The sequence below is a fragment of the Atractosteus spatula genome, chromosome 7 (assembly GCF_055471065.1).
Source record: "Atractosteus spatula isolate fAtrSpa1 chromosome 7, fAtrSpa1.hap1, whole genome shotgun sequence".
NCBI classification, from domain to species: domain Eukaryota; kingdom Metazoa; phylum Chordata; class Actinopteri; order Semionotiformes; family Lepisosteidae; genus Atractosteus; species Atractosteus spatula.
In genome coordinates, this window is record NC_142712.1 from 33,502,888 (window position 1) to 33,516,815 (window position 13,928).

Consider the following 13,928-nt stretch of genomic DNA (forward strand, 5'->3'; position numbering starts at 1 on the left):
TGTTTCATTTTTATCGAACGTTTGAGGGCATTCAGGACTTTTAAATCTGAGCACGCTCTTTACCGTTTAATTACACCTTGCTAGTTTGTGGGAAGTAACAAAAGCTAATTCTGTTATGTTTCTTTGGTACATTAACCGTTTTTAAAGTCTTTTTTTTGGGGTGGGGAGGGAGAGAAAATGTAAACAATTGCTCCGGCTGGAACAAAATTAAAAACAAAAACTAAAACCAGAGCGCTTTTGTGTAAGAACTGATAGATTGTGAACGCGGAGATTAGACACAGCGATAAATCCTGTCACCAGGAATAGCCAGCCATGTTGGAGAAAATGAACACTAATAAGTGCATGGAAAACAGCCAAGGAATTTAACCAGCTTAAGTCTTTTAAGTGCACCCATTTCCAATTACTGTAAAAAAGAAATTTCATTCTATAGCAATTATTCTGCTCCTTTGGCCCCCTTGCTTCCAGTTAAAAGGACGTGAAATCCCCGTGCCTTTAGGAATCTGACAGTCCTTAATTATTATGCTTATTGAAGTACTGTTAACAAGCAACCGAAGGCAAAACACAGAGCTGAGCCATGACAACCTCTAGAAGAGAGATGAGTTTGCTTCTGTTTGGTGTTCTCCAGGATCAGAGATGTCAGTCAGAACTGGGCCTTTTCCCTCTGCTCACATGCACATATGGTGTTCCTGAAAATGCAGCTTTTGGCCTTCTGCTAGTGAAGAGACATCCCTCCCTGCACCTGAGAAATAGTATGTGCTGCACAATGAAGTCACCCACCAGTGGGGTAGAGAAAACACAGGAGAGAGAGACTACACGACACAGAAATCAAGTTCCTGCTCTATGCAGATGACCTGGTCCTGCTGTTGCCCACAGAACAGGGGCTGCAGCAGAACCTAGCACTGCTAGAGCAGTACTGTCAGACCTGGATGCTGACAGTCAATCTGGACAAGACCAGAGTTATGGTTTTCCAGAAGAAAGCCAGACCTCAGGGAAACAGGTACAAATTCACACTCAACAGCAACACATTGGAGCACACATCCAGCTACACATATCTCGGTCTCACCATCAGCTCATCTGGGAGTTTTGACCTGGCAGTGAAGGCACTGAGGGAGAAGGCACTCTGGGCATTCTACGAATTAAGATGGAGGCTCTTCAACATCAACCCACCAACAAGAATCTGGCTCCAAATATTTCAAAGTGTAATCCAACCCATTGCCCTACACGGCAGTGAAGTGTGGGATCCCCTCACAGATCAGGAGTACACTCAATGGGACAAACACCCCACAGAAACTCTGCACATGGAGATCTGTAGAAACATCCACCGTGTGCAGAGAAAAACACCTAACAACGGGTGCAGGGCCGAATTAGGCCAGTACCCACTATTGATAAACATACAGAAAAGAGTATTAAAGTATTGGCTACACCTAAAATACAGCGACCAAAATTCATACCACCACAAAGCCCTGCTGAGCCAAGAGCTGAGCTCAAAATGGAGCCCCCTGAGCCAGCTGGTCCTGGGGCTCACTGACACAAGCCACACCGACACCAGCCAGCCTCAGGACAGCACTGCTAGAGCAACACAACTCAGACTCAGCCACATCACAGCACAGATCAAACAGCAATATCTCACACACTGGGACACACACACACACACAAACACAACATAAACTGGAATGCTACAGAACCCTAAACAGACAATACACACTAGCCGAATATTTGACCAAGATTAGAAACAACAAAAAGAAACAGACCCTGACGCAGTACAGGCTCAGTGACCACAGCCTGGCCATAGAAACTGGGCGACACAGGCAGACCTGGCTGCCCAGAGAGGACAGGCTCTGCTCCCACTGCCAGCGGGGAGAAATAGAGACAGAGGTGCACTTCCTACTGCACTGTGACAGATACTCTGGGATTAGAGAAACATTCTTCCCGAAATTCAGAAATCTAGTCCCAGAGTTCCCACACCTGCCAGAATCACAAGGGGTCCCAATCCTACTGGGAGAGGGAGGAGGGAACTCAGTTGAACTGGCAGCCCAGTATGTGATCTCCTGTCACAGCCTGAGGAACAGTGAGCCTATCTCCCAATAATGCTCAATATGTTTACAGTATATGTAAATATTTTATGACATGTCTCTGTTGTAAATGTCTGTAATATGTCTGTAGATTTTATTTTACTTTTATTTTATGTTTTGTTCCATGTTAATTTTATTATTTTTATTTGCTTTGGCAACATTGATTGTACCCATCGGTCATGCTAATAAAGCACCTTGAATTGAAAAATTGAATTGAATTTAGAGAGGAAGAGCAAAATGTTCAATTCCAACTGAAACACTTTGAGTGTTTGAGTTCTGGATGACCACAGGTTTTCATGCAATCAAGATAAGAATACACACACATCAGGGAAGCATTAAAGAAAATCAAAGCAGCAGAAAAATGATTATTTTTATTGCACTTAAAATCCAGTTATCCAGTTTACTACTTACTACTATTTACTACTACTACTAATGATGATGATTGTCTTTCTTCCTGAAAGATCCTAGAGAAATTCTCATATTCACGGGGAGCCACCTCATCCGCCAATGAAGTACGATATACACCTGGGTGACATATATGGTTGTCATTCTGCACCAGCAATCTCACTGCACAGTTGATCGGGTAGGTAAGTAAATTGCTTCACCAGTTCAGCTATGGGGGATTTTAGAGAGCTGGGCTTTCCATCTGCAAGCCCAGAATGGAATTTAGCCAGGGTTAACCAGGGTTAACACTCCTACACGTACAGACAGTACCATGGGATCTTGAATGACTAGGTAGTCACTTCTGCTTAATAGCAAATGTAAAGGACAACCGATACAGCACAGTGTCCCTAATCACTAGACTGGGACATTGGTTTGAAAATTCAGGTTCAAAGGGAAGAGCAGCACCTACTGGTCCACCAAACACATTTGTGGCTAATTGGTTTGCCTTGGAAGTCTTCTATTCCAGTACTGATCTAGCCCAGTCTTGCTTAGCTTATGAGATCTGAGCAGATCTGACCTGAGTAGAAGGCAATAATGCTACTGGTCTGTAGATCACGTCATTCTCCTCAAACATTTTTTCATGAATGAGCAAATTTAAGAACCTGATTTGAGGACAATCTCATCTGTTGCTTAATATCTCTTTACATCTTTATATTAACTCAAAGCAAACTCTGACAATGAACCATTTTTTATATGAGTACCGACCAATGCAAATTTCAATTGGATCTCTTTCAAGAGGAAAATCCAAACTGGGCTTCTGCTTATGTAAAGTAGATCAAACTATAATCACAGCCAATGCACTTTTTTAGAAGTCAGGACTCAATTAAATATCTATAAAGAGACAATACCATATGCAGCTAAAAAATAATTGTCAGAATTTCGGGTCAAATTTCGAACTAGTGTTACATCAGTAACTTGCAATTATTTCAATTGTCATGGATCCCTCCCACAATTGTATCTTCCTATAAGGCCACTCACCAGTGAACTTGTGTAAAGAGGTTTCTCGCTTCACACAGGCCACACAACAGAGCAAGAGTAACTGTACTGGTGCCTGATGACATTCTACTCACAAAGTAGTTGTTTTTCATTGTTCACATATGTACAAAATATGATAGTAGCGTAGTTTATTGCCATATGTACGTGTACAGTCAATGCTGAACAGTAGGGGGCCCAGTGTCGAACCCTTAGGAACACCAGACTTAATGTGTCTAATTTCAGAGCTAAAACCCCCCAAAAAGACAAAGTGACAAAGTAAGGTATGATTTGAACCATCTAAGAGCAGTGTCAGAAGTCCAAGCACAGTCTCAAGATGAGATAGTAAGATATCATGGTTGACACTCTAAAAAGCAGGTCTGAGATCAAGAAGAATGAGGATAGAAAGAGAACCAAATCAGAAGCGATTAGAAGACCATTAGTGACTTTGATCAGGGCAGTTTCTTTTCTGTGAGTTGTCGGAAACCAGATTGGAGGGGTTCACAGGGGTTATTCACAGAGGTCACAATGCCACAGTGGTTCAGTGGCTAGCATTGCTGCCTTGCAGCACTGGGGCCTGGGTTCAATTCCTGAGTCCCATCCAGGTAATATCCTGCACACGTTACTTGCGAGGATAGGCTACGGCTCCCACATGTACCAGCCTCCTACAGCACCTGAATGAAGAGAGCAGTGACAGGTCTCTCATCATCCTGAATGAATTTAGACTGACCAACGTAAGGAAAGTGGACAACATAATATGAGTAGGCCTGAGTGGAGGCCACATTGAATCTGATATGTGGGATGGGCAACTGGGGCATATACCTGCATTCTGTAGAGTGTGGGGGTGGTGGGAAGTCGGGCGGGGGGAGGTATTTTATTCATTTGTTAAGAATCCATGAAATGTCAGCTATGCAGCCAACTAGACTGCAGTGAATGAAACACTTAAACTAGCAGGGCCTGTTCTAGTGCTGTCCTCTGGCCCCTAAACTGTGTACCCTACACAGGCCAACAGCTATATCACCCTGCAACTCATAACTGCAACCTACTGAACTTAAGCAGTGGGTAATGTAAACCTGGCCAGTGTATGACCTGGATGGGAGACCTCCTGGGAAAGCTGAGGTTGCTGGATTAGATATAAAAACAAGGTCCCGACTCTCTGTGATCATTAAAAATCCCAGGGGGTTTCTTGAAAAGAGTAGGAGCGTTACCCCACTGTCCTGACCAAATTTTGACCTTTACCAATCCTGTCCTCCAAATAATCCCCATCTATGAACTGGCTTCATTACTCTATTCTCCTCCCAACTGATAGCTGGTGTGTGGTGAGGGTACTGGCACACTTTGGCTGCTGTCGCATTTTCTAGATGGGGCTGCACACTGGTGGTGGTGGAGGGGAGTCCCCATTACCTGTAAAATGCTTTGAGTGGAGAGTCCAGAAAGGTGCTGTAGATGTATAAGGGTTATTTACACATTACACGGGACAAGTAGCCATAAACGGAAAGAAGGAATAAGCTAAACATTAAACATTTGTTACAATATTGCATGTTAACAGGATGACATGACAATGTGCAAGAAATTTAATTTGCACCTTCTAAAACTAAATGAGCTAAATTTATACCTGCTGTGTCTCCAATAAGGATTTTATACGCCTGGTTTAATGTTCATTGTTTATTATGTATAATAAAAGTGACATAGTAAAAGTGGCATAGCAGCTCACGTAAGTATGACTTTAGAGTGACACACCTTTCGAGGTCTGGCACAGGTTTGACTTGTATTGCCCGCACAGATGAGTCCGCGATCTTTTGAATGCAAGTTTTACAAGCAGAAGGGTCTATAAACCGATTTTCAAAGCTGTTTTGCTTCATAGCAAATTTTGGCACATAATATCTCAGCATTGATTTAACAACGGATATTAGAGCCAAGGAGAAGGCAGATAATTTATTTCAAATAGATTCGCTCAAATTCAGAAAATTAATCATAGTTTTCAGCTGCGGACAAAGTATTGGCAGCCCACAACAATAGTACATGTTGATTTACAAGATTTACAAGCTGTACAATAATTATTCACTCGACATGCCTTAAGTTAATTTACTAGGAATCGGAACATCCACTTGCTGTTATGAATAACTTTTCAATGAACGTTAAATTCTGAGTGTCAAATAAGTGTATTTGACACATTTAAATGGAACTCTCCTCACCACACACCAGCTATCAGTGGGGAGGAGTACAGAGTGATGACACCAGTTCAGAGAGGGGGATTATTAGGAAGCCATGATTGGTAAAGATCAATGGGGAAATTTGGTCAGGACACCAGGGTTACACCCTTACTCTTTTTGAGAAACACCCTGGGATTTTTAATGATCACAGAGAGTCAGGACCTCAGTTTTATGTCTTATCCAAAGGACGGCACCTGTTTACAGTAGTGTCCCCATCACTATACTGGGGAATTAGGACCCACACAGACCATGGGGTGAGTACCCCCTGCTGGCCCCACTAACACCTCTTCCAGCAGCAACCTTTCCCAGGAGGTCTCCCATCCAGGTACTGACCAGGCTCACACCTCCTGAACTTTGGTGGGGTGTCAGTTGTGAGTTGCTGGGTGATATGGCCTGATGTTGATAGCTTAACTGCAAGTACTGACCAGTGGTCCTCACTCTTATATTAATGAGGCTCAGTTTTCAGAAAAAAACACATTCCAAAAATGTCTTTTTCAATTTTGAAAAAATAGGCCAGTGGTACTTAACTTTTGTGGGTGCAGTCTTATTATTATTATTATTATTATTATTATTATTATTATTAATAATAATTGCTTACACTTATTTTGCACTTTTCTGGATGCTCCACTCAAAGCGCTTTACAGGTAATGGGGACTCTATTCCACCACCACCAATGTTCAGCATCCACCTCTAATAATATAGTAATATTATTATAGCCAGCAGCCATATCACTCTGCAACTCACAACTGGCAGCCCACTGAAGCTCAGCGGGTGTGAGCCTAGTCAGTACCTGGATGGGAGAACGCCTCAGAAAAACTAAGGTTGCTGCTGGAAGGGGTGTTAGTGGGGCCAGCAGGGGGCGCTCACCCTGTGGTCCATGTGGGTCCTAATGCCTCAGTATAGTGAAGGGGACACTACTGTATACAGGCGCTGTCCTTCGGATAAGACGTAAAACCGAGGTCCTGATTCTCTGTGGTCATTAAAAATCCCAGGGCGTTTCTCAAAAAAGAGTAGGGGTGTAACCCCGGCGTCCTGGCCATATTTCCCATTGGCCCTTACCAATCATGGCCTCCTAATAATCCCCATCCTTCATTACTCTGCTCTCCTCTCCACTGATAGCTGATGTGTGGTGAGCGTTCTGGTGAACTATGGCTGCTGTCACATCATCCAGGTGGATGCTGCACGTTGGTGGTGGTGGAGGGGAGTCCCCATTACCTGTAAAGCGCTTTGAGTGGAGTGTCCATAAAAGCGCTATATAAGTGTGAGCAATTATTATTATTATTATTAATATTACTGTAATTGGTCTTTTTTTTGCTGACCGGTAAGCTGCCGGGCACTGTCGCTCACAGACCCGTCCTCCGAGCTCCGTCGGAAACCTCTCTTCCCGCTCTGTCCTCTCTATCCCTCATTAGCACAATTATAAAGTTCACATGTCAACGAGCATACACCCCAGTCTGCCGGCGGGAGGAAGAGGGCTTTTGGCTGGGCGGCTTGGCGGAATGGACGAGATGAATGCGGTACTGACAGGAGGCACGTAGCTGTTCACTTTGCTGAATCAGCGGAAAAGAACACTAGCGGAACAAGCGCCAAGAAAGACCCATTTTGAGCTTCAAATTGCCAGGCCCTGAATTCGCTGGTATCGCTGATCTGATGGTGAGGTTACGATTTACAATGGGCATATTTTAAAACGCGGGTGATTCATCCGTCATGTGTTTCCAAGAGCTTTTGTTGACACTGCCTGGGGAGGTAGCCGATGTCTTCACACCGCTAAGAATGCAATGAGCAAAGCTTTGAAGTCCTATTGTGCGCAGCTTGGCATCTTAGCGTCTCACCCTCCAGTAAAGAGTCTATCGGAGGCCTTTATCTTTCAGGGATGTTTCGGAGTACTAGCAGTGTTACCAAGGTGCAAAGGATAAAATGCAAATTGAAAAGTCAACAGAGGTGCGCCGAGAGGGGAAGCAAATAACTAAATTATTGTATTGTGTAATCAAGCACGCCTACTGCCTATCCGCTGCAACAGAACAGACGGGCAGCAGGTTATTGTTGGATTAATAAAACGATTTTAAGGTCATACACAAAATTTAATTAATCTTTTTTGCGTCAACGTGATATTATTAAAGTCTTTGTTCTGTCTGCTGATGAAAAAAAATGATACACGCCTTTATTTAATCAAAATTAATGTAACCGCCGTATTTACCGGGGGTATCTTCTAATCACAGCGTCAGGGTGGCACAGTGGTTAACATTGTTGCTCTTCGCTTAAATATCGAATAATAATAATAACAATAATAATAATTTCTTACATGCACCTTTCTGGGCACTCCACTCAAAGCGCTTTACAGGTAATAGAGACTCTCCTCCACCACGACAAATGTGGTGGTGAATCTGGGAATTTTGTGCTTACTTGAACTACTCTAGTAAAGCGTGTAACTTCTTTTTTTGGAAAAAAATTAGAACTTATTTAGAGCGCACTTCGGTGTTTTCCTTTTATCAAAGGGCGTTCTTGCTTTTAAAGCCTTTTGGTTTGAATGTATAGTTTTGTTTTTCTCTTGTTTCAAAACAGTTACCAACAGTTTTACTACGTACGTGTAACATTTTATTTCGTCGGAACAACTTATTTAACTTCCTAAATGTATCATTATTATCAATGTACACAGGTCTAAAGTGATTTTTAAGTCCATCAAGCCAACTTCATCCAATTCAGGGTCACGTGGTAGCCGAGCACAAGGCAGGGTACACCCTGGATGGGATGCCAGTCCATCACAGGGCAGACAGACACTCACTCACACCAGGGACAATTTTTCCCAGAAGACGATTAATCTACTAGTATATTTTCGGATCGCCTGGAGGAAATCCACATAAACAAAGTGAGAACATACAAACTCCACACAGATAGCACCCCAGATCTGGAATTGGATCCAGGGCCCCAGTGCTTCAGGGCAGCAATTCTAACCACTGCACCACCATAATGCCATTCCTATTCAACTGCATGATAATCACAAGTTATCATATTGAGCCTGGTCTGCAGGCAAAGTGGCTAAACATGCAGAACCAGCAACAGCAGTTAATTGAAAGAACTCAAGAGAGAACTTTCAGAAGTCCTGCAGTGCTGGTTCCCCATACCTCAGCTAATCTACGTGAGAGGAAAAACAGCACAGAATCAAGATTTTAATTTTTTGTAGTTAACCTCTCTGTGCTTTCAGCCAGCAGCCATATAACTCACAACCGGCAGCCCACTGATGCTTAGCAGGTGTGAGCTTGGTCAGTACGAGGATGGAAGACCTCCTGGGAAACCTAAGGCTGCTACTGGAAGAGGTGTTAGTTGGCCCAGCAGGGGGTGCTCACCCTGTGGTCTGTGTGAGTGCTAATGCCCCAGTATAAAGACAGGGACACTATACTGTAAAAAGGCGCCATCCTTTGGATAAGATGTAAAACCAAGGTCCTGACTCTCTGTGATCATTAAAAATCCCAGGGTGTTTCCTGAATATCAAACCTATTAAAAACTGGTTTGGTAACCTGATACACACAATAAAAGTAGACTGAGCAGGTAGACTCCAAAGTTATTAGTGCATAATGGCAACAGCTGACAGACATTGGACCAAACAAATTGTGCAGAAGGTCTGTCATGACCACCCCTTCATGGTGAATCTGAGCTCTTTCCATCAGGGTGTGCAAGTTATCTTCTATTCCCACAGTTATTTACCATCTCAACTTGGACAATTCATTGTCATATTTGACCAATTACTTTACTTATTACTTTATTTTGTCATCATGCATGCTTCTTAAGTATCTCACCCGCTGATGAGCTAATTTATTTTTAATTGTGAGGAGTACTTAAAGCTGCTAACTTGTTTTTCTCATCGTATGCATGTACGTTTCTCATTTGTTAATGGGTTCATGTTGTGTTTAATGTATTATACATTGTGTTATGTCTTTACCTACCCGCAAAGCAAATTCCCCATCTGGGACAATAAAGGAGTAAGTAAGAACATAAAGATTACAAATGATAGGAGTCCATCTGGCACCATGTAGCCCGTTTGGTAGTTAGTAGTTGATTGATCCAAGGATCCCATCCAGCCATTTCATGAAAAAAGCCAGGGTTATTAGCTTCAACAACAGGGCTTGTTCCATACTCCCACAACCCTTTTTGTAAAGCTGTGCCTCATGATTTCAGTTTTAAACCTACTTGCTCTTGAGTCCCCTGGTTCGTGAATCATTGCTCATTCTGAATAGTCAGTAGTTTGAGGGTATCACCTTAAACTGTGTAAATTAGGGCCCCATTCAAGGTAATTCAGACTGAATCCCTAAAGTCCTACCACCTCCAGAGGAGGCTGAGCTTGGGTCCTTACAGTCACTTGTGAGTGCAAACCAGACCAATCAGGAACACGAAAATGCAGTCACACCCCCAGCTGAGATACAGGAAAAGGAAACAAACAAACGTGCCCATTTCTTTAAATACCTGAGGTGTGAGTTCATCAAAGCACAAATAGTACTCCTATTTTGGCAACATGTTGTAGGATGGGCAAGACAACAGGTGTGAACACCACCTGATCAGTGCATATAGAGATATGTTAAATTCAGGAGTGTGATCAGTGAAGTGGTGTGCTCAGCTGGTCTGCTCAGTGCAGGAGTGGGATCAGTACAGGGGTGTGATCAATACAAGGATGTGTTCAGCACAGTAGTGTGCAGACTACAGTGGTGTGCTCAGAGCAGGTTTGTGTATAGTGCAGTGGTGTGCAGAGTGCGGAGATGTGTTAAGTGCAGGTGTGTGTTCAGCGCAGTGGTGTGTGGAGTACAGCGGTGTACTCAGTACAGGGCTGTGTTAAGCGCAGTGGTGTGTTCACCATAGTGGTGTGCAGAGTAAAGTACAATGATGTGCTCAGCGAAGTGGTGTGCAGAGTAGAGTACAATGGTGTGCTCAGTGCAGTGGTGTGCTTGGCACAGAGATGTGTTCAGTGCAGTGGTGTGCAGAGTAGAGTACAGTGCTGTGTGAGTGCAATGGTGTTCTTGGCACAGTGGTGTGCTCAGCGCAGTGGTGTGCAGAGTAGAATACAGTGGTGTGCTCAGCACAGGTGTGTATTCAGTGCAGTTGTGTACTCAGTGCAGGGATGTGTTTATTGCAGGGGTGTACTCAGTGCAGGGTTGTGTTGCTTGGCATGCTGCCTATCGTACATGACCAACAGCTGCTAAAGTAACACCCTTGTGTTTTAACCTGAGGGACGTCAGATAGATCGTAAAATCACTGATATCTTGACAGAGACGGACAAAAAACTTTCAGTCTGACAAAGTTTAAAAGCTTAACTGGATGGAAATAATCAACAAAACAAATACAGAAGTGTGCATGTTTAGCAAGATGTGGGAATGTATAGCACTATGTCTTTTGAAATTTCACTTTATCGTTTTTGGGCATTTTCTCCAAGGGAACCACCTGACTTGTTTCCAATGGTCTTTTGATCCAGACACACAAAAGGTACTAGAAAATACAAAAATGAAAACCAGAGTATGTCAATTCACTTACACACCAGGACCTTCAGAACAATACATAATTATACTAAGTATGTTTTATAGTGTTTGATACTCATTTTAAAAGACCCCAAGATGCCTTACAGTTAGGAAGAGACTTCCTTCATTCCCCACTAGACTTCAACTTCCCTTGGGGTAGCAAGCAGCTTATTTTGTGCTATTTTGCCACAGAATTGATAGATACTTTATTGATCCCATGAGGGAAATTGCATAAGAATTGCAGAATACACCAGATGGAGAAGAGAGCAAACACTAAGCCAGTTAAACTAGGGATAGGCCAGATTTTGCTGGGGTACATTGGTTAGGATCGCCCACTATACTGAATATGTGTAGCCCTCGAGATAATTCAAGGATACAGGCTCTTGTGTAACATCTACTATAAAGCACATTGGCCCTTTCACACAATGTGAAGTATGAGTGCTTGCTGTACCGTTTTCAAGTGCGGCTACACTGTGTGAGAGGGAGAGTACGCTGGCATGTGACATTGGCTATGCTCCTGGAAAAGGAAAGGTCTGAGCCAGCCCGAAAATATACCATGTGAGAGAAGTCACCAGTTGTCTCCAGGGCAATATTTATAAACCGCACATATGTTACTTGGAAAAGACGTGGAAAATAATCACATATTGTCCCCATTTTATGGGAGGAGTGTGTGTGGAGGGGACCTTCGTCACTGTCTGTGGGCTGGTGTTGGTGGGGTACAGGGGTGTGTGTGGATCTGTGTCTCATCACAGAGCTGGGTGTCAAGAGAGGTATTGCGACAGAAAATACACACCAGCTGAGTATCTGACCAGGCTAAGAGAGGTTAAGGCAACAGATTATACGGTCAGTGACCACAGCCTGGTCATAGAATCTGGGCGACACAGGCAGGCCTGGCTGTCGAGAGAGAACAGGCTCTACTCCCACTGCCAGCAGGGAGAAGCAGAGACAGTGATGCACTTTCTACTGCATAGCAGCAGTTAGATAGCCTTAGGGATTAGACAATTATTCTTCCCTGAAATAACAAATCAAAACCCTAGAATTCCCACACCTGCTGGAATCAGAACAGCTTCCAGTCATACTGGGAGAGGAAACTGATTAGATCTGCAGCCCAGTATGTGAACTCCTGTCACAACCTGAAGAACAGACAGTGAGCCTGTTTCACAATCAGGTTTTGTGGGATGTCTGTAAATTTACTGTTAATTGTTTCAGCTTTGGTAACACTGTAATTTATCATTCATGCCAACAAAGCTTTTTGAATTTGACTCTGAATATTGAAAGGGTCCTGCTGCTTTATCCCTGTGCCCTGTATGACCTTGAGAACTGAAAGTGCAGAGACGCCTACAAAAGTAATGGGAGTCAAATGCAGGGAAAAGGAGCTAGAGCTGACAAAACATTAAAACTTTACTCATGGAGGGGCGAGGGTGCAGGAATCTTGCATGGAATCCTGCAAGACTCACAGATATAGACCGATGCAATGCAAAGTGTTAGGATAGGATGGCAATTCGTCAGACTCTCCAAGGACGGGCTGGGAAGTCACTGAGCTCACTGATGCAGCCCCTCACTAACCTGTGGTCTGTAGGTTAATATTAAGACATGCCCATTCTGCCTGTACGTAACCTTTAAACTTTGAAGCGATACCAAATGAAACAGCAGAGTGAGCTGGGAAGAGTAATTTAACGCCATCAGGCAGAGATTTGGGGTCAGATTTGAGGTTATTTGTGTAAAAAATGCTTTCTACATATCAATGATCCTTGCAGAACGCTCAATATGAATATGAGGCTGTACGTCACAAAGTACTCAGAGAGAGTGGCAGCTGCCTGCATGTGTCAGGTAAGTTGGGAAGAAACGCAAACCACAAAGACATTTTTCTTTCATGTTAATCTGCATCGTGTCTATCTTGAACAACAAATGTTATGCTGTCAAGAATGTGCTGTTCCTTGCTGGCTGTCTTTTCCGAACTCAGTCTTGTTTTCTTGTGTTTAAATAAATTAAATAAACCTGATGTGTCGTCTAAATCTTCTGTAGCCTTGAAACACTCGGAAACAAGTGTGGCCAGTGACATTATCACATAGTTTTGTTAGCTGTTTTGTTGTTATAAGAAGTAAGAAAAAAACAATCAAGTACAATCAAGCAGAGGTCATTCAGATTTCCCACCTCATTTAGTAGTGTGTTGTTCATTAATTAAAATGAATTAGTTGCTCCAAGGATCTAAGCCATTGCTGAATATCTTGTTTCAGATATTCACATGTTTCCTCACGCCACGTCCACGAGTGTGTGCATTTTGAAGGCAGATTTGACAGAGAGATTGACCACTATGCCATGATTTCAACAAAATTATTTTCAACATTAGACGTTAGACTGCAGATCCAGAAGCATCACTCATGCAGGAAAAAAACAACTAGGGATATTATTAAATTCCCTATTTATTCGATTTGAAAAGGGAAAAGATATGAAAGAACACCAGAAATGGAATCTGCTTATCCTCCTTTATAGTACCAGGTTTTTGTCAATGTCATGATTTAGTGTTACCTTGCTCTTCCTGTTTTCAGGCCTGTATGATCTAGGTGTGACCTTGATTCTCATGTAAAGTGCAATATCCACTTCTGTGTGGGCATTGCTGCCAGATGGCAAAAGACTTCAATGACGGAGCCTGACACATGCCGTTACCTAACTGAGTTTCTTGGCAGGGGCCCAGAGCGCGGTGGCTGAGGTCGTCACGTCAGGGG